Below are 27,340 nucleotides of genomic sequence, written 5' to 3' on the forward strand. Positions count from 1 at the left end.
CTGTCTCAGGATGAAGCTATGATGTCCCATTGCAATTGTTTTGAAATCTGCTTCCTGTATCCAGAGAGAGGGGCATTAAGATCCCAGAGATAGGTAGTTAAACATAACCTGCATATCAGCTGCTCTTCATTGCAAAATGTCAGTGTTTGCACATAATTCCTTAACATTTTCAGCTTCAGCTCGCTTCAACATAGACATTTATGGGATCTTTTCAAACCTATCCTTCTCCATTTATTCACACCACAAAATCTAGTGATCAGCATAAACCCTGATAAAACTTTTGTAGGGAGAATGAGGATGGGGCTTATATTGCATAATATATTAATCTAACTTCAGCTATGTTGTGATAATAAATAAACCTTCAGATCTTAATGACTTTGTGTAAACAATAAGTATTTCTCTCCCATGCAGAATCTGATGAAGCTCTATTTTGTAGCTATGCCATCTGGATCACATAGCCTCCAAGGCCAGCAGAGCAGAGGAAGACAAAGAGCAGAGCAAGATAGAGGTGGAAGTTACACGTCCTTTGTGCTTACTTTCTACTGGCCTCATCGGGTCGCAAGATCCCACTCCGATAGGTGCATGGGGGCTTGGAAAATTAGAAAAACATGTGAATATTTGGTAGGCACTTACAATCTCTGCCAGCATCTGCCCTTCTAATCAGCAAATTTTCAATTACTTTTTTCTTCACCCACATAAGACATCTTAATCCAACCTCAGGGGACACATCCTGATGTCCAATCTAGTCACTACTTCAAGCTTAATGGGATACATGGGCCTCTCTGTCATATCTGCATGAGGCTCTTCTTGATCAGGTGACCTATGAACTGAAAGAAAGGATATATCGTTGTCCTCCACTGTCTATATCACTGCATACAGAGTGGTGGAAAGGAACAGAATAACGATGGTATACATTCCTATTTCAAAGGGGATGATTAGAGACACAAAACAATGATAACATCTCACTGGTCAGACATGGTGAAAGTTCCCCTGTGCAGGGGATGGTAAATGTTCCTTAATTAGGCCTTGGTTCTGGTCCTCGAGAGGCATTCTTTTATCCATTGTCCTCTATGGCTGTAAGCTGTGCCCTCCAAGATATTCTTTCTTTACCATTACTCTCTGAAGTGGTTGAGGGGGAATATGTCTTCCTTCGGGGCTGCACGGTTTTCTCAGCAAACTTCTTTCCCACAGAACATTGGCAGCTTGAGGGTTATAAGTCTCAAAATGTCAGTGGCTTTTTTTAGTCCAGGCTCATGATTTATTTAACAATGCATTTCCCTCAAACACACAGTAGGCTTCTGATCTATTTGCTGTAAATAACTTTCATGTGGTACTAACCACACCTAAAGTTCTTTTCTAGGCATAATTCTAAAATCTGCTTTGTTTCATTGCTTTCTCACTTCTGTGCATTTCTCTCTCTTCTATATGGGGGCTATGTTGAAGATGTCTGACTAAGAGGTAGAAAGTTCACACACTTAATCTGTTTACGCTCTTAATTGATTCTCATCCTAAGTCATTTCATCCAATGGGGACATTTCACTGTGATTTTGTGGCAGTCTTTTGAGATGCCAAGTCTTCCTGTTTAGAGCCTAGAAGTAGTCACTTTTCCAACTTACAAACTTCCAAATTTCTGAACGATTTTTATTCCTGTCATTTCTGTTTGCAAGCCAGCCAGGGTTTTCCTGAGCTTATTTCATTATTGTAATCCTCTGCCAAATACAGCCAAAATTCACTTTCAACATTGTTTCCCTAAGTCATTGGATGCAGAAGCCCCAAGGTCTGCCTCCCAAATTACCACAGGATTTTAATTTTTGCCAAATGGTTTCCTACTGCTTAAAATGGATTGCCATTTTTTCCAGCGTCTAACATTGGATTCTTCACTGCCCTCTGCCTAATTACTAAGTCATTGCTACACATTTTAGGTTTCTTTGTGTTGGCCTCTTATCACTGATAAAAATTCTGAATTTGTTAGGATAGGCTAGACTATGCTGTGAAAACAAATATCCCCATTTCAATTCACTTGCTAAACAAAATGAAGTTATCTTTTTTGTTCATACAAAATCTCCAGGTTCCTGTCTGATTTCACTTTGGGCTGTGGTTGTGAGTATTGGAGAAGTATAAATTGTGGGGCAAATGGAAAGGAAGTTCAAGGTGACATTTGGCTTAGCAAACTCGAAGTGTATGTTGGTATTATTGCTTAGGTATGGTATATTTATTTGTATGTTTACATAGTGTGACTGCCTAATGGCGTTAAAAAAATCTATAGGGCATGGTTCACTGTTTTCCCTTCACTGAGAAGAGCAATGAGTAAGAATAGAAATAGGAATATATTTTATTTGATGACCCCAGGGTGAAAATTAGCAAAACATTTGTGACAGTGGATATATAAAATAAAATTTCCCCTTAAGTTATATAATCCTGTTTACACTTTTTGCATATGTAACTAAATGAATGTATACTTTCTTCTAGTGGCTTATTGGTAGAAAATAAACACAGAGGTTTTTGTTTTATATTTTACAGCAATGCTTTCAGTAACCTGGAGAGGTACACATGGCTGGTGTAACAATCATCTTCATTTAATTATGTGGAAACACCTACCACAAGTCCTGGCACATTGAGGGGTCTTGAATAAATTCTGTCAGATGAATGGACAAGTGCACAAAAGGTTGAAAGAGTGAATGAGGCAGGTTAAATGACCAGTTCTAGATTGGTTACTAAGTGACATAGCCTAACTGAGTTTTCTAATATTCCACTAACCCTGCCTCCAAGCAGCTTCAGAATGCAGCTTACATTTCTGCTATAAATATTTTCTTTAGAGTTTTGCTGATGAATTGAAGTTTCATAACAAGAAGAAAGCAGATGGCTTTTGGGAGGGGTTTATACTTGCTCTTTTAACTGTGTTTCTGTTTTGCTTGTTTATGCAGAGTGTGCACAAAGGTTGCCAGAGCCTTAATTTCAAACTGCATCATTTAATAAAATACAATAAGGAGAATTAAGAAAAAAGGCTGCAGGGGAACATCCTGCTTATTATCTCTGTAATGAGAGGACTATTTTTTCTCCCATCAGTTGCCAATGATGAGGTTTTTTGTTTCCTTTTGTGCAGGCACAATTGTGATATTCAACGAGAGTAGTGCGAAGTGCCACTTTACAGCCAAACATTCAATTCCTCCTAATTCACAAGGGAGAGAAGGATCAAGTTGTGCAGCTGGGAGGTGATGTTTCTTCCCAGCAGCTGTCATTGAGGAGACACGTGCAAACCATAGAAGTCATTTGTCACAAGAACCCCATCCAGAATTTGCTATGTGCGTCTCACTTGCTAACGTGACATGAAATACTGAAGCTTTCAAAATCAAGTACAGAGACTTTGTTGTGTTGACATGGGCAAAATGAAATGAAGAGCTGAGGCAATTTTGTGGATAAATCAGGCCAAAAATTTCCAACCATTGAGAGGAAAAAGTTCCTTTGGCTCAAATTATTCAGAGTGACTGTCCATGTTCATCAATTTATCAGGATAATGAATTTTATCCTATACTTTACTTTGTCACTATAGATATATCTTTAGTCTATGAATTTGAATGACTTTGTGATATTTTACTTCACTGAAAATTATAATAGGGGTTGAATGAGCAAGCACCATGTTAAAAGATTGCTACTGCAGCTATGATAATAGTCCAGGAGATTTTAAACCCCGTTATTCAATAGCTAGCAGATATAGTTATTGGAATGGGGGTAGAGAGGGAGACACGAAATCTGTTGAGAATCAAATGCTTGTAACTAATCTGTCTTTCCCATTTAGCATCCTATTATCCAAAAATATCTTGGTCTGTAGCTCCCGGCTGGTTTCCTGGTCATTTGACTACTGGTTAAATGAGCCTGAAAATTTCATCAGGTTTCATATAAAGAATAATATATTATAGTTATATACATATAAATGTATATCTTTGTGTATTTTTAATATCCCTTATTTATCTACAAAGAGATGAATGTTTGAAATATGTGACGGATAAGCAAGGTCAATTCTTGTGTCTGCTCATGCATTGGCCTTGAGCTTTCTGCTTGGAGTCCTTAGCATATTCTGCACTTGAGCCATCCTTCTTGTTTCTTCATACTTCCAGAGCCACTAGAATCACAGGCAAAAGGGCAGGAGCTTCTCCTTGGGGCAGAGGGAGAACCTCTGAGCATTACCCTGGGTGGTTTGGTCCTGCCAGAGTCTCTTAAACATTAGAGACAACTCACCATTTGGAAGTTACAAATCATGAAAGTGCTCACTGAAGCAAAACAATACCACATAAGAAATAAATGCCTAATGTTGATGAACATTTTAATCTTTATTATAAAATTATAACACAAAGAAGAATCCTGAAGAATGACCCTAAAGCTTTTGTCACAATAGCATTGTAATGGAAATACAGGTGTGTTTTCTTTTCTTTCTTTTTTCCTTTTTTGAGACAGGGTCTTGCTTTGTCACCCAGGGTGGTGTGCGGTGGAGCTATCATGGCTTACTGTAGCCTCGACCTCCTGGGCTCAAGCAATCCTCCCACCTCAGCCTATTGGGCAGCTGGGACTACAGGCATGCATAACCACATCCAGCTAATTTTTTGTAGAGATGGGGTTTCTCCATGTATTGCCCAGGCTGGTCTCGAACTCCTTGGCTCAAGTGATTCTCCCACCTTAGCCTCCCAAAGTGCTGGGATTACAAGCATGAGCCACCACGCCTGGCCTACGTGTGTTTTATGATTAAAAAAGAAATACACACAATTATTGGGACAGAACAAAATAAAGAGAAAAATACAAATTACCTGTAATTCAACTATCCAGAGATAATTATTTTTTACGGACTGAATGGTGTTCTCCAAAATTCATATGTTGAAGCCCTAGCCCCTAATGCGATTAATATGGTTTGGCTGTGTCCCCACCCAAATCTCATCTTGAATTGTAACTCCCACAATTCCCATGCGTTGTGGGAGGAAACTAATGGGAGGTAATTGAATCGTGGGGGCGGGTCTTTCCGATGCTGTTCTTGTGATAGTGAATAAGTCTCACGAGATCTGATGGCTTTAAAAAATGGGAGTTTTCCTGTATAAGCTCTCCCTCTCTTTGCCTGCTGCCATCCATGTAAGACATGACTTTTTCCTCCTTGCCTTCCACCATGATTGTGAGGCCTCGCCAGCAATGTGGAACTGTAAGTCCATTAAATGTCTTTCTTTTGTAAGTTGCCCAGTCTCAGGTGTGTCTTTATCAGCAGTGTGAAAACGAACTAATACGGTAAATTGGTACCAGTAGAGTGGGTTGCTGCTGTAAATACCCAAAAATGTGAAAACGACTTTGGAACTGGGTAACAGGCAGGGGTTGGAACAGTTTGGAGGGCTCAGAAGAAGATAGGAAAATGTGGGAAAATTTGGAACTTCCTAGAGACTTGTTGAATGACTTTGCCCAAAATGCTGATAGTGATATAGACAATGAAGTCCAGCCTGAGGTGGCTTCAGGTGGAGATGAGGAACTTCTTGGGAACTGGAGCAAAGGTGACTCTTGTTATGTTTTAGCAGCATTTTGCCCCTGGGCATTTTGCCCCCATCCTAAAGCTTTGTGGAACTTTGAACTTGAGAGAGATAATTTTGGGTATCTGGCAGAAGAAATTTCTAAGCAGCAAAGCATTCCAGAGGTGACTTGGTTCACCACTTGGGTGCTGTTAAAGGCATTCAGTTTTAAAAGGGAAATGGAGAATAAAAGTTCAGAAAACTTGCAGCCTGACAATGTGATAGAAAAGAAAATCCCATTTTCTGAGGAGAAATTCAAGCTGGCTGCAGAAATTTGCATAAGTAATGAGGAGCCAAATGTTAATCCCCAAGACAATGGGGAAAATGTCTCAAGGGCATGTCAGAGGTCTTCACAGCAGCCCCTCTCATCACAGGTCCAGAGGCCAAGGAGGAAAAAGTGGTTTTGTGGGCTGGGCCCAGGGTGCCTCGCTGTGTGCAGTCTAGGGACTTGGTGTCCTGCATCCCAGCTGCTCCAGCCATGACTAAAGGGGCCAAGGTACAGCTCAGATTGTTGCTTCAGAGGGTACAAGCCCCCAGCATTGGCATCTTCCATGTGGTGTTGAGCCTGTGTGTGCACAGAAGTCAAGAACTGAAGTTTGGGAACCTCTGCCTAGATTTCAGAGGATGTATGGAAATGCCTGGATGCCCAGGCAGAAGTTTGCTGCAGGGGCAGGGCTCTCATGGAGAACCCCTATGAGGGCAATGCAAAAGGGGAATGTGGGGTTGGAGTCCCTAGACAGATCTCTACTGAGACACCACCTAGTGGAGCTGTGAGAAGAGGGTCATCACTATCCTCCAGAACCCAGAATGCTAGATCCACCAACAGCTTACACTGTTTGCCTGGAAAAGCTACAGACACTCAATGCCAGCCTGTTAAAGCAGCTGGGAGGGAGTCTGTACCCTTCAAAGCCTGGATGTGAGACATAGAGTTAAAGGAGATCATTTTGGAGCTTTAAGATTTGACTACCCCACAGGATTTCAGACTTGCATGGGGCTTGTAGCCCCTTTGTTTTAGCCAATTTCTCTCATTTGGAATGGCTGTATTTACCCAATGCCTGAACCCCCATTGTATCTAGGAAGTAACTAATTTGCTTTTGATTTTACAGGCTCATAGGCTGAAGGGACTTGCTTTGTCTGAGACTGTGGACTTTTGAGTTAATGCTGAAATGAGTTATGACTTTGGAGGAATATTAGAAAGGGGTGATTGGATTTGAAATGTGAGGACATGAGATTTGGAAGGGGCCAGGGGTGGAATGATATGGTTTGGCTGTGTCCCTACCCAAATCTCATGTCTAATTGTAACTTCCACAATTCCCATGTATGATGGGAGGAAACAGTGGGAGGTAATGGAATCACAGGGACGGGTCTTTCCCATATTGTTCTTGTGATAGTGAATAAGTCTCATGAGCTCTCAAGGCTTTACAAATGAGAGTTTGCCTGCACAAGCCCTCTCTCTCCCTCTCTTTGCCTGCTGCCATCCATGTAAGACATGATTTGTTCCTCCTTGTCTTCCACCATGATTGTGAGGCTCCCCAGCCATGTGGAAGTGTAAGTCCAATTAAACCTCTTTCTTTTGTAAATTGCCCAGTCTTGGGTATGTCTTTATCAGCAGCATGAAAACGGACTAATACAGTGATAGTATTTGAAAAGGGGCCTTTGGGAGGTAAACAAGGTTAAACAAGGTCATGAGGACCCTAATCCAATAGGATTTGTGCCCTTATGAAAACAGGGAGAGACACACCAGAGCTCATTGGCTATCTCTTCCATGTTGGGACACACAAAGAAGGTGGCCATCTCCAAGACAGAAATGTGATCATGCTGGCACCTTGACCTTGAACTTCTAGCCTTTGGAACTGTGAAAATAAATTTCTGTTTTTTAAGCCACCCAGTCTATGGTATTTTGTTATGGTAGTCCAAGCCGACTAACAGACCACTGTTAATATTTTTACATCCTTTTATATTTTAATATTATTCTATACTAAAATATATATCTATCCATCAACCCATCCATCCTTATGTACCTATAAAGATGGTACTATACCCAATGGTTTACATCAGCACTGTATGATAGACATATATTGTGAATCACATACATTAATCACATACATTTAACATTTTTTTAGTGGCCTCTTTGGAAACAGAAAAAATGAAAATGTGAAATTAATTTTAGTAATATTTTAAATTTAACCCAACATAGCCAGAATATTGTCATTTCAACATGTAATTATTTAAAAATTATTCTTCAGGCCAGGCATGGTGGCTCACTCCTGTAATCACACTTTGGGAGGCCAAGGTGGGAGAACTGCTTGAGGCCAGGAGTTCAAGATCAGCCTGGGCAACATAGCAAGACCTTGTGTCTACTAAAAATAAAAAAAAGTTAGCTGGGCATGATGGTGCATGCCTGTAGTCTCAGCTACTCAGGAGGCTGAAGGGGGAGGATAACTTGAGCCCAGGAATTTGAGGCTGCAATCCTGGTTGTGCCACTGTACTCCAGGCTAAGCAGCAGAGCAAGATTCCGTCTCTGAAACAAAAAGTTATTCTTGAGATAAGTAACTTCTTTTCAAAATTCTAAGTCTTTAAAATATCGTGTATATTTTACACATACAGTACATTTCAATTTTGACTGACCACATTTCAAGTGCTATTACCACCATATTGGAAAGAGCAGTTTTAGATCGAGGGCTTTCAGTCCTGGGCTGGAGTTGGGCCTCTCTACCTTATTTGACAAATGGCGTTAGACAATTTATTTAACTTTTTTTTTTTTTTTTTTGAGATGGAGTCTCACTCTGTCACCCAGGCTAGAGTGCAATGGCGTGATCTCAGCTCACTGCAACTTCTGCATCCTGGGTTCAAGTGATTCTCCTGCCTCAGCCTTCTGAGTAGCTGGGATTATAGGTGCCCACAACTACACCCAGCTAATTTTTGTATTTTTAGTAGAGACGGGGTTTCACCACGCTGGTCAGGCTGGTTGCAAACTCCTGATCTCGTGATCTGCCTGCCTTGGCCTCCCAAAGTGCTGGGATTACAGGCATGAGCCACTGTGCCCTGCCTATTTACCTTTTTAAATCCTGGGCTTCTTGTATTTAAAATGAAGGTAATAGAAGCATCTACTTCAAAGTGTTGTCATGATGCCTGAATAATCCAATATGTAAAGTATGTATACTTCATGGTGGAGAGCACTCAATAAATGTTGGCTAAAATTATTTTTGTGGTTATAAAATATGAATATTTATTTTACCATAAATGCTGATTTGAATTTGAAATCATTTCCAACTTAATAATATTTTTCCATAAAGTCTAAATTTATAGACATGCCAAAAAGTGAAATGTGTTACCATCAAAGGTCGTATCTTCTCATTGTAGTGTGTGTGTATTTCTGCTCCTGCTTTAGGAGAAGTATGCTGGTGAGAACATGCTATCACAAAAATCTTCCAGGACTGACATGTGCCTTTATTGAACTGAACCCCAAGGTCTGATGGGCTGCATTATGTTGAGCATTCAGGCAAGTATTTGTAATGGTGGTGAATGATGAAGCATCTTCCAATTTCTTAGTTGACATGGATCATATTACTCCACTGTTGCTGAATTTAATAGCCATTTCATTTATTGACAGTCTCAGCAAAAAGGTAAGGAAAACCAATTCTGAACATGAATTATGGCATTTCTTTGAATATCAACCATTTATATTGTTTCTAAAATCTGCACCATGGTATCCTCTATTTCTGAGTGGTAGGTTATTAATGAATTCTAGTTGCACCTTTTCCTGTGCTTGTTATAATTTTTGTCAGAAAGATAATAGCAGTTCCTGGCATAATAACCTTTCCAACACTCTGTAACTTGATTTGCTGACAATTCTTTTACTCAGTTCTTGTGACTGGAGAAGAGGTGAAGTGGAAGGATCGATCAAAGGACAGAGATTATCAAAAAAGTTTAAATAACTAAATCATTAAAGGCTGATATCTTCCCACATGACAAAGATATTAACCAGAAGAGGAAATGGTATAATATGAAAGCATTTTTCATGAAATGAATATAATGGGATTAGAGGAGAGGAAATTATACCAACCTACATGCATTCATTAGAGTCTGAATATTGGCCTTTGGTACTCATCCTATTTCCTGAGCTCATCTCTGTTAAGAATAGCAAATCAATATGGCATTTTTTGAGGCCCTAAACTTGCCTGAAAACCATATTTCTTTTAAAATAAAACTATTATGTTAGTCATATTTAAATATATGCAGTGGGAATCTAATATGACAGTGATTTGATATCCACCACTATCCATTAAAATTACAAGAACAAACTCTTCTTTAAGAGTCAGTCATTTAACATTATTCTTATGTTCTTTTTTCTCACTTCTCGCACTTCATTTTATCCTAGTGAAGTACATATTTTTGTTTGACAGTGTTTTATTGATCATCCTATCATATTTATGTGTTATCACACTATGTTTATAAATTAAAAATTAAAAAAATTTGGTAAGGCTCTAAGTAGCAATGACACTTTTGTTAATTAAGAATTTATAAAACCAAAGTAAACATATTAAACTATTGCAAAATATTGAAAAATCATTGAAAATTTTTTTGAGACGGGGCCTCGTTCTATTGCTAAGGCTTCAGTGCAGTGATGCAATCATGGCACATTGCAGCCTTGAGCTCCTGGGCTCTAGTGATCCTTCCATCTCAGCCTCCCAAGTAGCTGGGACTACATGTGTGGCAATTTTTTTTTTTTTTTTTTTTTTTTTTTTGTGTAGAGGGGGTCTTGGTATATATTCCAGGCTGGTCTTGAACTCTTGGCCTTCAGGGATCCTCCCCCGCCTTGGCCTCCCAAAGTGCTGGGATTACAAGTGTGAGCCACTGCACCCAGCCTGAAAGTTTATTTCTTAATGAGAATTGTGTCTCAAGCAATATTTCAAATTATCCCCTGAGATAATATACCATAAGGAGAGAAGCTATAGGTGGGAGGTATGCTTTTCCTTTATAAAATGGGGAAAAAAAACTACTTAAAGAAGAATGGGGCTGGGAAACGAAAATCCAGTAGATAAAACTGCAGGTGCATTTCTGGCTGATTTTTAAGAAATAATATACTGTATGTGGAAGCCGATATTAGATCGGGAAAATTCAGTTTTTAAAAAGTTTCTATGCCCACATTTCCCTCTGGAGTAATTATTTTGAATTCCCAAGTGTCAGCAGCCCCTCCTGGAAGACCTAGAAAATAACTCTTCCATATATCTTGATAGAATATTGATGAATGGGAACAACTTGAAAAAGAAAACCACTTTCTAGCTCTCCATCCTTTTCTAGGTGAAGAGTGCTGTGTCTGAACAAGAGCAATGTCAGTCAGAGTGTGCTGTAGTGGAAAGACCCTAGGTTTTAGGGGCTGGTATTGTTACTCATTAGTTACTAAGCTGCCAGTTTTGTCATCAGTGAAATTGAGACAATCTATTAATATGTTATAGAGTTGCTATAAAGAGTCAGTGAAATAATATAAAGTACTTGGACGGTAAAACACATAGTAAGTGCTCAATAAACAATATTTTAAAACATGTAAATACGTGTGCAGTATTTACTTCGTTAAGAGATAAACTTAGGATTGCCAGGGCGGGGAGGAGCCAAGATGGCCGAATAGGAACAGCTCTGGTCTACAGCTCCCAGCCCGAGCGACGCAGAAGACGGGTGATTTCTGCATTTCCATCTGAGGTACCGGGTTCATGTCACTAGGGAGTGGCAGACAGTGGGCGCAGGTCAGTGGGTGCGCGCACCGTGTGCGAGCCGAAGCAGGGTGAGGCATTGCCTCACTCGGGAAGCGCAAGGGGTCAGGGAGTTCCCTTTCCTAATCAAAGAAAGGGGTGACGGAAGGCACCTGGAAAATCGGGAAAATCGGGTCACTCCCACCCGAATACTGCGCTTTTCCGACGGGCTTAAAAAACGGCGCACCACGAGAGTATATCCCCCACCTGGCTCGGAGGGTCCTACCCCACGGAGTCTCGCTGATTGCTAGCACAGCAGTCTGAGATCAAACTGCAAGGCGGCAGCGAGGCTGGGGGAGGGGCGCCCGCCATTGCCCAGGCTTGATTAGGTAAACAAAGCAGCCGGGAAGCTCGAACTGGGTGGAGCCCACCACAGCTCAAGGAGGCCTGCCTGCCTCTGTAGGCTCCACCTCTGGGGGCTGGGGGCAGGGCACAGACAAACAAAAAGACAGCAGTAACCTCTGCAGACTTAAATGTCCCTGTCTGACAGCTTTGAAGAGAGCAGTGGTTCTCCCAGCACGCAGCTGGAGATCTGAGAACGGGCAGACTGCCTCCTCAAGTGGGTCCCTGACCCCTGACCCCCGAGCAGCCTAACTGGAAGGCACCCTCCAGCAGGGGCACACTGACACCTCACACTGCAGGGTACTCCAACAGACCTGCAGCTGAGGGTCCTGTCTGTTAGAAGGAAAACTAACAAACAGAAAGGACATCCATACCAAAAACCCATCTGTACATCACCATCATCAAAGACCAAAAGTAGATAAATCCACAAAGATGGGGAAAAAACAGAACAGAAAAACTGGAAACTCTAAAAATCAGAGCGCCTCTCCTCCTCCAAAGGAACGCAGCTCCTCACCAGCAACGGAACAAAGCTGGACAGAGAATGACTTTGAAGAGCTGAGAGAAGAAGGCTTCAGACGATCAAATTACTCGGAGCTACGGGAGGACATTCAAACCAAAGGCAAAGAAGTTGAAAACTTTGAAAAAAATTTAGAAGAATGTATAACTAGAATAACCAATACAGAGAAGTGCTTAAAGGAGCTGATGGAGCTGAAAACCAAGGCTCGAGAACTACGTGAAGAATGCAGAAGCCTCAGGAGCTGATGTGATCAACTGGAAGAAAGGGTATCAGCAATGGAAGATGAAATGAATGAAATGAAGTGAGAAGGAAAGTTTAGAGAAAAAAGAATAAAAAGAAACGAGCAAAGCCTCCAAAAAATATGGGACTATGTGAAAAGACCAAATCTATGTCTGATTGGTGTACCAGAAAGTGATGGGGATAATGGAACCAAGTTGGAAAACACTCTGCAGGATATTATCCAGGAGAATTTCCCCAATCTAGCAAGGCAGGCCAACGTTCAGATTCAGGAAATACAGAGAAGACCACAAAGATACTCCTCGAGAAGAGCAACTCCAAGACACATAATTGTCAGATTCACCAAAGTTGAAATGAAGGAAAAAATGTTAAGGGCAGCCAGAGAGAAAGGTCGGGTTACCCTCAAAGGGAAGCCCATCAGACTAACAGCGGATCTCTCGGCAGAAACCCTACAAGCCAGAAGAGAGTGGGGGCCAATATTCAACATTCTTAAAGAAAAGAATTTTCAACCCAGAATTTCATATCCAGCCAAACTAAGCTTCATAAGTGAAGGAGAAATAAAATACTTTACAGACAAGCAAATGCTGAGAGATTTTGTCACCACCAGGCCTGCCCTAAAAGAGCTCCTGAAGGAAGTGCTAAACATGGAAAGGAACAACCGGTACCAGCTGCAAAATCATGCCAAAATGTAAAGACCATCGAGACTAGGAAGAAACTGCATCAACTAACGAGCAAAATAACCAGCTAACATCATAATGACAGGATCAAATTCACACATAACACTATTAACTTTAAATGTAAATGGACTAAATGCTCCAATTAAAAGACACAGACTGGCAAATTGGATAAAGAGTCAAGACCCATCAGTGTGCTGTATTCAGGAAACCCATCTGACGTGCAGAGACACACATAGGCTCAAAATAAAAGGATGGAGGAAGATCTACCAAGCAAATGGAAAACAAAAAAAGGCAGGGGTTGCAATCCTAGTCTCTGATAAAACAGACTTTAAACCAAGAGATAAACTTAGGCACATTAAATTTTTTAAAGAGTTTATTTGAGCAAACAGCGATTCATAAATCCGCCAGTGCCAGATCACTAGCAATTCAGGGCTCCACAGAGGTGCTGTGAAGGGAAAATTGTATAAGATGTTCTGGCAAGCAAGACAGAGAAAATATTTGATTAAAGTGGAAAGTCCCTAGTTAGAAGTTTCTGGCAGTTTCTGATTGGTTAACCCTGTTTTGCTGTCCTAGGCTGTGACCCTTCACTTTGAGTTGGGTTTCACTTTGCTGATGTAGGTACTGAAGGTTCTGGAGCTGTCTCAGGCTAATGGCCTCCCAATTAATTTTTGTAAAACAACTTTCAGCAAAATTCTTCAGAGGAAGGATGGGTTCAAAAATGCCCCAAGATTCATCTCGGCTACACACAGAGTGGTAACCAGTATTTACCTGCTTACTCAGGGATCATCTCACTTGTCATTTTGCAAGAGAAGAGGAAGAAAGAATAACCTGCTACTCTTCTAAACTCTACTTGGAAAATTGCAGGAATTTTATCAGCCATCTGTGAGCACAAGAAGATATAAGCAAAAGCCACACAGAGAGAAGACCTATTCTAGACTCTTATCAGCCAAACACAATGCCCAAGAAACAGCTAGAAGGTTTCATTTAACCAGAGAAGAGCTCCTGCTTTGAAATGTTTTCAAAGTTTCCATGACAAAATATTCTTTCACAGTCTCTGCTTCAGTGAGCTGCTTTGTATTTCTAGCGCAGCTAAGCAATTAAAAGAAGATGAATAGATGTATTCCGGCATGTGTGATAACAAATGGCATACTTAAGGTGACAAGGTTTTCTGTGTTAACTGGCTTTGCAGTCACTTGCAAGTTTTTGAAAAATATTTCCTTTTATCGGAAGTTTTTCCCTTCTTAATCTCAGCTTAAAGGCTATTTTTTCTCAAAGCAAATTGGAGGAGGACTTTTGAAGTCATCTTTGATGGGACAAAATATATGTACATATTCTCTCTGTGCAAAGGAATTGCTGCTTTTCTTATGACAGCTTAAAATTGATAAAGTTTTAAGCATCAAGCCATTCGCCATTACAAAAGATGCTCGTGTGTCTATGAATGATGAGACTTCTACAGGAAACCAAGGTGGTCCATTTAAATTGCTACTCTATGGCTCCTGTTGGCAGTAATGTTCATGTAAACTGGAGAGGCTCTCCAAAGATCTTGAACTCAGGACATTTTTGGATCCAGACTGTTCTTAGGGACAGGAAATAATGGGAATTTAGATACCATTTTGATTGCAAGTTGATGGAAAGTTGGCATTTAAGCCTTTTAAATTTAATCTTCAGTTCTCATTGTCTGTTTTATTTTCTCTTTTTTTTGTGTTTGTTTTTGTTTTGAAAATTAACCTACCCTGGACTTCAGTTAGGATCTCTCTAGTTATATGAACTTATGTTTATTAAATCTGATCATTAGAATCCTAGGAAATACTACCCTCCTGCTTGGCTTACGTACTATTTTGTAGCTTCAGAAAACAGGCCATGTGGTGTAAGGTAATATATATCAACTTGGAGGAAAACAAACCTGGATTCAGATTCTGACTCTGCCACTTTTGACTCTGTGACCTTCAGCAAGTTACTTGACCTCACTTAGCTGGCAGTTACATATGTAAAAATGAGGACATGGGATTGACCACATTCTCTAAGGGTGGTAATACGGCCCAGTGGTTAAAAACTTATCTTTGTGATCAGATAGACCTGGATTTGATCAACCTCTTCCATTTCATAACTGTGAAATCTTGAGAATTTTATTTAATCTTTATAGCCTTGCTTATTATCTCAAACAAATTAAATTTTAAAGTGAAAGTAACTACCTTATAGGATTGCTGTGCTGGTAAACTCGTAAGGTTGCTTAGAGGGTTGCTTTTAATCCTTAGAGGATTAAAAGTCATATGCAAGTGCCTGATAAAGACCAGTTCATATTGGCTGAGATCTCTTACCCTAAAAATATTATGTGCCATTCTAAGGTCCTTGATAAAGATTCAAATCATAGAACATTGAATGGGTTTCAGATTACCTAATCTAAATTTCTGATTTTATACATAAAAAACACTCCATGGAGAGACTAAGTGACATGCTCCAAATCCCATGCCAATATCTCACACTTGAGTCTTATACTATAACAGTAAGTACATGTGGCACATTCAACAAATATGCTTTTCATTCCAAGAAATTCCATATAGAGTATTTCACCTCCAAATCAGTGAACTCACCAAAACATTCTTCTTGTAGGGGAACAAAGAGGCCCTTGTGATCACAATATTCTCCTTCCTACCTAAAATAGCAAACTTTCCATGAGTAACCAATGAAATAGACAAAAAGAAGAGTTAAGACATTTAGCAAGACAGAGTGCTTTGTCTAGTCTGAATCCACCTCTGCCTTTCAGTAAGTGAAAGAAAAATATCCGCAGACCACTCATCAGAGATGTGGTGAAATTTTTATGTTGAATGCTTACATTTTGTATTCCAATCTTCATCCCCTCCACAGAAAATGTTTCCAATCTTCTCTATCCATAATTCTTTGAAGAATTATTTTCGTTATACTTTCCTGGAAACATTTGTCCCTTGGTTCCATTTTAGACACTTCACTTCATTAGGCTAAACTAGTTTTCAATTGGAGAAAAGAGAAAATGTGAAAATTCAACCATAAAAACAAATACATATTACATAATTTTTACCTGGTGTAGTTACCTTGCTGAGTGTTTTGGCTAACTGGTGCCTTTAGATACAATGAATCTTACTATCTGGTATACCTTTTGAAGAGGTTAGAGCATGTCCCAGCTCTTTAAAACCCTGAAGTGGGAACATTAAATGACAGAGTGCCTTCTAGTATGGATATGGCCTGCATGGCAAACACATCTTGCTGTTTCACAGTTCCTTGCACAGTGTCTTTTAAAGATATCCCCTGTCTTCATTCTCCTCACTTTCCACCCTCTCCTTCTACAGTGGAAAAGAACCTTATGCAAAGGCATAGAGAACAAATACTGTATTGGATTTATCTACAAAGCATGTTGAGGCTGGAGCCGTAATGTTTACCCATATTCTACAATCTCCATCTGAATAAATAAAGTGGTATCGAGGGATAGGCTGCCCTACAGATAACGAGTTTTAAACTCATTCACCCTGAGAAATTTCAATTGATATAGTTTGCCTATTAAATGGATTTAAAATTGTATTGTCACTACACTGCTTTCTATGGCGATTTCTGCAGCTCCGTGGTTCCATGCCTCAATAGATGGTTTGATTGTATATATCTGCTGCTTTCTTCCTATGATTCTGTTCATAATGGTCTGTAATGTACGACCCTGCTATCCAGTTATAAAGCTGAACATAACCCCTTCTGTGCTTTTAACTAAGGAACTTATCTGTTTCTAGTGCTATTTTCCGAGAGTGAAAGTGGATATCCTTTTTGCTGAGGACTTTTTCTCTCTCTTTCTTTCTCTCTCTCCCTCTCTTTCTTTTTTCCCTTCCTCCTTCCCTCCCTCCCTTCCATTTTTTCTTTGATCTATGTCTCTTTCTTCGACGATGGGCTTGATGAATATTTCTGCTGAATTTTTGTGAAAAGAAGATAAGTTATCAATGCATTTTCTACTTGTTAATGGCTTCAGTGGCCCATCATTTATTATCTGAATGCTGTGTGCCCTGAATAGATGGTGGAGAAGATCAGGCAGCCTTTCACTTGGCAATCTGCCCCCCACCTGTCAGGGAATAGCCTTGGATCTTTTATCGAAATCAAGGACTGTCCTGTGCTTCATGCTTCACTGGTTCCAGGAATGAGTCTGGGATTATATCCTGTCCCTCTGGAAACACAATCAGCTACATTTCCCTCAAATGCCTAGGTTTCACTTTCAGGCTCAATTATCTATAAAAAGAACTTCTACAGCAAAGAGACTTCACCATAGAGAAATGATATTAAGTCAAATGAAATATTTAAAAAACTATATTCCAAACTGTCTCTGATAAAGTAATATTAACTGAAGTCTGCAGTTGCAGAATAAAAGTAAAAGAAAAACAAACCTGAATTCTGATGCTTTCTCAAAAGATAGATTGTTAAACTGCCTTGCTCGAGTTAGCCCCAGCGTTCTCTCTACAAAATCATCCATTTAACCACTCTCTCTGACTAAAATTCTTAAAAAATCAATATCAGCATTATCCATTTATTAAATTTGATGTTGACTCAAAATGACGAGGTGTAGAACATCATTGAATTTTAAACTGACCTTGACATGTAGAAGAAATGGGCAGCTATAAACAGGGTGAACTGGCTTAATGTAGAGAGAAGGTGAGAGAGAAAGACTATGCATGCGTATACCAGCAGGGCAGAACGGCTGGTACATACACAGTAGAAAACAGGTCAGGAGACATAGGAGTCACTTCATTCCAGATTTGCCTTAAATGTTACCTCCTTAGAGAAAGCTTCTCTTTGACTACCCTATTAAATATAGAACCCTAAGTCACTCTCCATCCCTTAACTCAGCTTTATTTTTCACCATATATATATATATGTAATCAAATATATTAAAATACGTGTATTTTTAAAATGTGGTTATTATCTGAATTTTCCATTAGAATACAAGCTCAATGAAGGCAATAGCTTTGTTTAGTTCACTGCTGTAGCCTCCACACTTTGAGTAGCACCTGGCATTACATAAGCATTTGTTGAAGCGATTAATAAAAAACGAAAATTATAAATTGATTATGTTTCCTTGCAGCTGGATGGCTTAGCCTGAAGTATGGATTGCTAGTAATTGCCCCAGTCACTCAACATTTTTTAGGTTTTATATAAGAACTTTACTCTGGCACACAATGGTGTAATGTTACAAACTTGGCACAGATCTCGTAAACATGGTCGAAAACGAGGTATTCTTCAGCATTTGCATGAATTTCCTATGGGGTCTATTACATTTAGACAAGTTAAGGTGGATTATCTTAGGGAAATATTTCCTGTATTTCCTCTTAGGGAGGAAAATGTAGCACAAGTGTGAGGTTTAATAGCACCTATTGAACATATGCAGAAATATCTAATATTTAATGACCAATAATGGCTAACATTTCTAGAGTGACAGTGTTTTAACTAATTTACATTTATTAGCTCTCTTAATCCTCACAACAGCCACTTGAGGTAGATCTTATCATTAGCCCCTGCTACATACTAATGGATTTGGCTGGACTTTCTCCCTGGTCCATGGAAACAAAGAAGCCTCTAAATCCTTAGATACTTCCTGAGTGATAGTGTCTTTGCTCTTCATGGTGGGTCCTGATAGATTATGCTAATGAGATGGCTCATGGTGGGTCCCTAGATAGTTTCAGGATGAGGGCTGACTATGCTGGAAGGACCGGCCATGTGATTAAAGGACTGACCCATACGATATCAGTTCAACCTCTTGGGAGGGAAGGCAGGCTAAAGGTTGAGTTCAATCACATGGTCAATGATTCTGTCAATCATGCCTATATAATTATATATGCCTCATTATGTAATGAAACCCCAATAAAATCTCTGGACACTGAAGCTTGAGTGGGACTGGCATGTCGTGACCCCACAAGGAGAAGTCATGGAAGCTTTGCACAGAGATCCTCCCAGACCTTGCTCTGTGTGTCTTTTCTTTTTGCTGATTCTATTATAATAAAACTGTGAGAGTATAGCACATACCTGAGTTCTGGGAGTTGTTCCAGCAAATTATCAAACCTGGAGAGGTAGTGAAAGCCATTTGGTCAGAAGTGCAGGTGGTCTGGGAATCCCTGAGTTTGTGGCTAGTGTTTGAAGTGAGGCCAGTCTTGTGGAGGTCTGAGCCCTTGATCTGTGAAATTTTACCTAACTCCACGTAATTAGTGTCAGAATTGCATTGTAGCCCCACTTTCCAGATGAAGAAACAGAGGCATGCAGAGGTCAAATAATTTGCCCAAAGTCTCACAGCTAGTAAAGTGGCAGCATCAGTAATCAAATCCAGGATATTGTAGGGGAGAAAAAAATATTTTTCTCTCTACTCTTCAAAGTTCTTGGACCCTTGTAAGCTGGGGCCCCTATAACAAAAAACCTATTAACAAGAGAAAAACAAACAGCCGTTTATTAACATGTGTGCTTCCTATATACCTGGGAGAAAATTCAAGGAAAGAGTAACTCTGAGGTGGCTTGGAATTCAGGCTTAAATATCATCATAAGCTGAAGAAAAAATAAAAAGGATGTAGGGAAGGCCAGTTATGGGATGGTAGCCAGAAAATGTATATCAGCAAGAATGAGGTTTGGTACTGTGATTTAGTCATTTTTTTTCTTCCTCGAAAGAAGAGAGGAGATCAGAGTGGAAGGTCATCCTTGAAAATGGAGATTTATTTTACAAATGTAAATTTACATTACAAAAGGGTAATTTCTAGTGTTTTCAGACCTTGTCCTGTGTCTGCCGTTTCTCAAAATCGTCAGCTCGAAATAATCCTTAAGCAAAAGTGTCGTATTTTCAGGGAGGCATATCTGTTGCCTGTAGTCTCTGCCTGCAAAAGTTTTCTGCTCTTAATCATTAGGCAGTTCTCTCTCTCGATTGAAGAGCTCATTTCAGTTTTCAACAGATGTAGAATTATAATGAATCAGTTAGAATTCATTAACCTACTCACACCTTGATTTTGAACTTCTGCCCTTCAGAACTGTGAGAGAACACATTTCTATTGTTTTAAGCCACACAGGTTGTGGTAATTTGTTACAACAGCCCTGGGAAACGAATACAGTATCTTAAGTTTAATATGACTAAAACAGAACTCTTGCTCTGCCCCCACCCAAAACCCACATCCCCACAGTCTTAGTTTCTCAGTAGGTGGTAATTTTATCCTTCCAGTTGCTAAAACGAAAATTTGAGGAGTCATTCTTGATCCTCTTTTCCTTATCTCCCACATCTAATGTTTTACAGACCTGTTGCTTTTATCTTCAAAACAGATCTGCCTTTTCCACCTCCATTTATTTGCAACTCCATGATTGCTACCTTGCTCACAGCCACCGTCATCTCTGGCCTGGACTACAGTAATACCTTTCTTACTGATCTGTCTCCTTAAGCTCTTGCCGCATTATGCCTAAAATAAAATCCAAACTTCTTACCCTGGCTTGCAAAACACTGCATACAGGGGTTCTTTTTGTTTCTCAAATAGAACAGCTCATTCTCATTCTCATCTTGGGCCTTTGCTCTAGTTGTTCCCTCTGCCTGGAATGCACTTCCCTTTCAAGATGCAACCAGTTTCTTGTTAATTATATCTGAACTTCAGTGTTACCTTCCTTTGGACACCCTTTTCTGATCAGCTGGTTTAACCAGCCTTCCTAGTAGTTACTCTCTGCTACAATAGCCTATTAACATTCTTTGCACTGTACTCGTCGTTACCTAACATTTTTCTTCATTTGTTCACCTATGCTCACTAGAACGCAAGCTCTGTGAGAATAGAGAACGTACTTACCTGGTTCACCACCACTTTGCCAATGCCTGAGCAGTCATTGGCATGTAAGAGGAACGCATAAATATTTGTTAAATGAATAACTCCCATCCTCCCCATCCCTCACAACTATATGTGAAGAAATAATGACACAGGTTTTCAAGCATAGGTTCTGAAGTTTTGGGTGAATCAGCTAGAGAAGAGTGAACAATAACCTAACAGGCTCCTTTTTTTTGGTAAGAGTCTTTTACACATTTTGGCTTTTCTTTTGGGTTTGTCAAGTTCTCCCTTCTATTGACATATACTGAACCCCCCCCCCCCCCAACTGGGATGATTACATATCAAGAAAAAAATACATACTTCTTTCTCAAAAACATGTATGGCACCTCTAACATTGTTAGTGCTTGTGTGTGTGGGGAGGTTACTTATAAAAAGTAAATGAATAAATGTGCTCTTAATTAGTACCCCCAAGCAATTAAAACTGATTGAAGCATGACTAATTTAATCATTCTAAATCACCTACACAGTGAAAATAATTTTTACAGTTCACTTAAATTCAGAAATTTTAGAAACTTTGATTGTTATTAGAAAATAATAAAAACAAATCAATACATTTCTGATAAAGGACTGCTTTCTAAAGAAGCACTTAACGATTGTCTTAACCCTCTCTCTTTAAAATATGAATTTCAATTCAATATCTGTTTAACTCATACTTTTAGAAGTCAAATTTTAGATTGATATGAAAATGCTTGATAAATTCATACACTATTCGAATACAGGTAATATTCTAACACCAAACTGCCTGTTTTTGTATAGTCTGTGAGCTAAGAGTGTTTTCTACATTCTTAAATGTTTGAAACAAAATTCAAAGAAAGAATATTTTGAGGCACATGAAAATTAAATGAAATTAAAATTAAAGTTAATTAAAATGAAATGAAATTAAGATTAAATTAAATTTCAGTGTTTATAAGTAAAGTGTTATTGAAACAGTCATGTTTATTTACTTATATATTGTCTATGGCTGCTTTCTCATTACAATCACAGGGTTAAGTAGTTGTGACAGAGACCATATAGCCCACAAAGCTTAGATATTTGTTATTGGGCTATTCGTAAAAAATTAGCTGACCCTTGTCCTAAGATAGAAAAACCTTTGAATAATATTCTTATTGCTCTGTTTATCTTAACCATCTAATTAAAAGACAACAATGTGGTATTTTAAAATTCAAACCAGTATTTTCTTTTATCTAAGAACTGGTGCCATTCAGAGTAAGAACAGCAAAACAAACAGAGCTACATATACTTGTTATACTTCAAGTGTTACAGCATATAACTATAGAACCTATTAGTTAAAATGTTCTTTCCTAGACTACATGGAAATAGGAGACTGTCTTTGTTAAGGCATCTATTTATATTCAGATGCGGTGCTGTGACACAAAGAAGAATGAGGAAGTCCCTACTCTCTAGGACTTCGTGATCAAACAGAAGTTCACATTCTTATTTAATTCCCATGCAACTTAATGAGACACATCACTATTTTAGAAGTGAGGCAACAGAAATGCAGATATTTGCTTAACAGAAATGCAGAAATTTGTTTAAGACACCCTGAAAATATTTGAAATTCTTGTGTTTATTTTTCTTGATTCAAGTTAACATAGTAGTAAAATATAGAGATACACTTTTACAAATGGTATAGAAAGAAGGAAGAACCTAAGGACAGTCCAGACCTGGCCAGTCGCTGTCAGAATGGATTCCTGGGCATGTTGTTTGTTTCAACATCTGATAGATTCCTATGTACATTCCAGGTTTAACGTGGTTAAGGGCTAAGCACAGGAGGCAGGGAATGGGAGGGCAGTAGACCGCCTGTTTTCTAAAGAAGTGTGTCCTTTAGAAAATATATTTCAATGGATCACAGACACCATACCAACTTTCCACTTTAAAAAAAATCTCAAGATAGACTCTGTGCAGCCCTGGAAAGTGTAACAACATAAGGGAAACAGCTGGGGGGCTGAGAGAAGCTCTGAAGTCTGACCTATCTCAGATATGGATGTGATGACCTACTTTCATTCCAGGTAGAGAATAAATTCAGATAACCGTATATGCTGCCGTCCTGTGGAGCTCACATATGGCCTTACAGTAAATGGGCATGCTGCTGGAGCTCAGAGCAACCAGGTTTATATTATAGATGCACTGATAGTCATCTCTGTGGTCCCAACTGGAAAGGCAATTCAGAAGAATAAAGGTTTAGACTGTAGACTTTGTCATTGTGAGAAGAAAATGACTCCTCCCTCTGGCCTGAGCTATTTTTGTAACTAGGAAATTTAAGAGAAAATGAACAATATAGTCAGAAGAGCAGAGAAGGAGGAGCATAAACTCTTGCCCCACACCTCTGGGAACCAGCTGATTCAGACCACCTTCCTCATAACACGCATGGACTTGCTTATATTGCTCATTGATTCATTTAAACTTCAATATACACTTTTGTCCCCTAGGATGGCAGATCCCAATTAGAACTGAAATGACTTTCTCAAATGAGATTTCCCAGAATCATATTAGAAAAAATATTACTGTTAACTATAGTCATCTACTATAGTTAACAATATTATATAGATTTAAATGGCTAGAGGTGAGGTTATTGTATGTTTTCAACACAGACATGATAAATGTTTGAGATGATGGATATACTAATTATCCTGATCTGATCACTAAGCATTATATGTATCAAAACATCACTATGTACACTGTAAATGTGTACAATGACTATTTGTCAGTTGAAAAATTAGAAAAATAGCCCCCAGTAAAGTTCAATCTCAAAGAAAAAGCATATCCAAGAATAGTACAATAAACACACATAAACCTAAACCCTAGATATAATTATTAACATTTTGTCACTTTTGTGCTTGTATGCTCTCTCTCTCTCTGTTGCTATTCAATATAAGAACAGCTCTCTTGGGATATGTGGACACTAATGGCTCTTAGCAGTCAGAAGAAATCTTAAGTATTACCTTCTCATGTACAGTAGGAAAAAAATATATAACATATATGTATATTTTTCTTTTCCTGAACAAGCTGAGAATTAGTTGCAGGTTTCCTGATGCTTGCCCCTTCTGCCTGTGTTTGCTAGGAAATGGACATTCTTTGACATAACCAAACATCAATATCACACTCAAGAAATCAACATTAACACAACACTAGTATCTAATTTCTTGTCCATATTCAAAATTTCACAATTGTTCCAAAAATGTCCTTTATAGGTGTTTAAAAAAGTTTTAAAAATTAAAAAATTAAAATTGCATTTGCATGTCATGCCTCTATGGGTCTTTAATTTAGAACTTTTTTTTTTTTGGCCTTTTGGCCTTTTGAAGAGTCAAGGTTGGTCATTTTACAGATGTCTAATGATTTTCTTATTATTCAGATTAAACTTTTTTTGGCAGAAAACTACAGAAGTGATGTTGTATATTGTCACCCTAGGGTATCTAATTAGGAGACGCATTAGGTCAGTTTGTTCTTTTATTGGTTATGCTAAATTTGATCTTTTGATTAAAGTGAGGTCCATCAGATTTCCCCACTATCAAACATACCTTTCTTCATTAAAATTAATAAGTAATTGAAGGAGAAATAATTTCAGATTGTGTTACTATCCTGTTCTTCAACAGTCTTTCATCTGTGCTTTTGGCATCTATTACTAATTATTATCTCAATCAGTTATTACTATGGTGGTTGCAAATGGTGATTTTTGAATTCTATTATTCCTTCTTAATTTATTAGTTAGAATTATTTTGCAAAATAGAGCTTTTGCTTGTCCACTCCACTTAAAATATTATTTATTTATCATTGTTAAACATATAAACATGACCACACACACATATATAATATATATACACATTTTATATTTGTATGGAATCATGAATTAAAAAAATTCATTGTGTTATTATTTGTTTCTGCCATTCTTCATTATGATACTTGAATCATAATCTTTTTAATTTAGATCCACACTAACTTAGTCCTGCTGATGGGAATGTGGGATCTGTGTGACTGAATCTAGCCTGGAACAGAGCTTTCCTGGGACATACTGACTATGGCTCTTAAGAGGTGAAGAGATCTTAACCATTACCTTCTCATGGACAGTAGGAATTATCTGCACAATGTCTTATATCCATTGGTGGGAAGAGTCTATACTATTCTATTTGCTCTCGTCTCTGGAATGCCTATCTTCTCCCCAACAGAGATGCCCTTATGCTTCTGATTCATCACACATCTTCTGCCATCTGGTGGTAGGTTGCTAAGCAAACAAGAAGAGACCAGGCAAAGACTTTACAATATTTGGAGAACACAGTAGGACCTGTGCTGTCCAGAAAACATAAAATGATGGTGTCCAAATGGCAGGTCATTTTTTAAAAGTAGGACTCTTAAACGCATGTGACTTTTTGGAAGAAGAAAGAAGATGAGAAGCATTTATGGGTCTCTGTGCTGAGATCTGTCACAAACGCTACCCAAGTTAAACCCCAAGAAGTTCTAGGAGGTAGATGCTATTATCCTCATTGTATAGATCAGAAAAGGGAGAATTAAATATTTTGTCATGGCCATGCATCTTCTAAGTGGTAGAGACGATATTTGAAACAAATTTACCTGACTTTGAAGCCTGGATTCTTTCCTTTCACTGCACTGACTCTAAAGTGTATTTGTTTTTGTGTTTGTATGTGTGTGCATGAGTAAACATAGAGGGTACTATCTGCTATGTAAATTAATGGAGGCCTTCCAAAATCTCAGATGAATATAAACAATTAAAAATACATTAGAATATAATAATATATCCCTTTAAACACTTTTTTTTTTTAAGACAAAGTCTTGCTATGTTATCTAGGCTGGCTTCAAGCTCCTAGGCTCAAGGGATCCTCTTGCCTCAGGCTCCAAGCATCTAGGACTACATGTGCTTGGCATCATGGTGGGCTTACTTTTCAGGTGCATGCCTAATCAGATAATCACTAATATTAGATATCCTCAATTCCATAATACATTTGAGATAGGCAGGAAAGTCAAGTCCTGCCTATCTCAAATTTTAAAAAGGCTGGACTTAGGAATCATTGTGTTGCTGTGAATACTAAATTAGGTAATATATATAAAGTTAACTCAGGGCCTGGAGAAATTCTGCTTAGCAAATGATGACAATTGCCATTATTAATTATGAGAAGAGTTAGTGGGAATCCTTTTAAGCCAGTAAATATTTCTCAGGTCTGAAGACTTTCTTGACATGTCTTCTTAGAGATGCTTCAATAAGTTAGTCTTGTTTTTTCTCCTTGACCCTACTTCATATTTAAATAAAAGTGGTTTTTGGCCAAACAGTTCCAGGGCCTCAGTACATGCTAATCAGACATTATCTGTGATTGGTATATGGAGACTCTTAACTTTTTTCTTTCACTGCTTGTTGCTAACTAGAGTCCCCAGAAACCACCTGATTTGGAAAGAACAATTGTTCCAGATCATCAGGACTCAATATGTGATGAATTTTAAATCATTTGAGGATAAGCTTATTTTAGGCTATATTTCTAAGGTGCATTGTAGATTTTGATGTTTATCTCAATGTTAAGGAGACAAAAAAATGAAGCGTTGTCTTTCATTATCTTCAAATATTCTTTGATTTGTTTTTGCACGTACATATGCAACTCTCCCTTTACTTATAGTTTATCAAATAAAAATGCATGATATTTTATTTGCTCTACTTTTGATATATCTTACTGTATTTCATCATTTAATAGAAAACTTTGCCATAGATTTACTTAAAAATATTTATTGCACGTCTATCGTATGCCAGGCACTAAGTCATATAAGGTAGGATTTAAGAGAAAAGTTACTTAATGTAAAAATCCATGTGCCAAGCACTGTGCCTGGTATACACAATATAACAATTAAAAAGATATGGTCTTTTCCCTCAAGGAATTTTAAGATTGGTTTATCATCACAACTTAATGAAATTAATATTATTAAATACATTTAATGGGAGATGAGGAAACTGAAGTTAAAAGAAATTGAAATAACTTACATAAGGTTACATAAGAAGTAAGTGGCAGAATAATAATTTGTGTTAATTATTTTATAATATTATATTTTATTTCCTAAATTGGTTTTTGAACTGTATCTCTTTGTTTTCTTAAGACATTGATCTGAGGTTCAAATATGCATTTTTAACTTATTACAGTCTATTTAGAATCAATATTACACAGCTTTCTATAAAGTATAATAATCATATAATAATATACTTTTATTTTCCCTCTTTCAGCCTTTGAACTATTTTTCTCATACATTTTATTTTATTTTTATTTTTCCAGGTAGCTACCATTTCTAGTGTTGTGCATTCCTTCATATAGATCCATATTTCTTTTTTTCTTTTTATTTCAAAAGGTTTTTGGGGAACCGGTGGTGTTTGGTTACATGGATAATTCTTTAGTGGTGATTTCTGAGATTTTGGTGCACCCATCACCCAAGAAGTATACATTGCACCGAA

The 27,340-nt window shown here is 38.3% G+C and overlaps 1 long non-coding RNA gene across 1 annotated transcript in view; it reads left to right on the top strand.

Moving 5' to 3' along the window:
- Positions 1–2,413, top strand: part of LOC129523721 (uncharacterized) — a 74,438-nt gene extending 72,025 nt beyond the window's left edge. Inside the window, exon 10 of the long non-coding RNA XR_010134598.1 lies at positions 412–2,413. This is a non-coding gene — a long non-coding RNA (uncharacterized lncRNA). The remainder of the gene's footprint in view (positions 1–411) is intronic.
- The last annotated feature ends 24,927 nt before the right edge of the window (positions 2,414–27,340 follow it).

The sequence above is a fragment of the Gorilla gorilla genome, chromosome 6, assembly GCF_029281585.2.
Source record: "Gorilla gorilla gorilla isolate KB3781 chromosome 6, NHGRI_mGorGor1-v2.1_pri, whole genome shotgun sequence".
NCBI classification, from domain to species: Eukaryota; Metazoa; Chordata; class Mammalia; order Primates; family Hominidae; genus Gorilla; species Gorilla gorilla.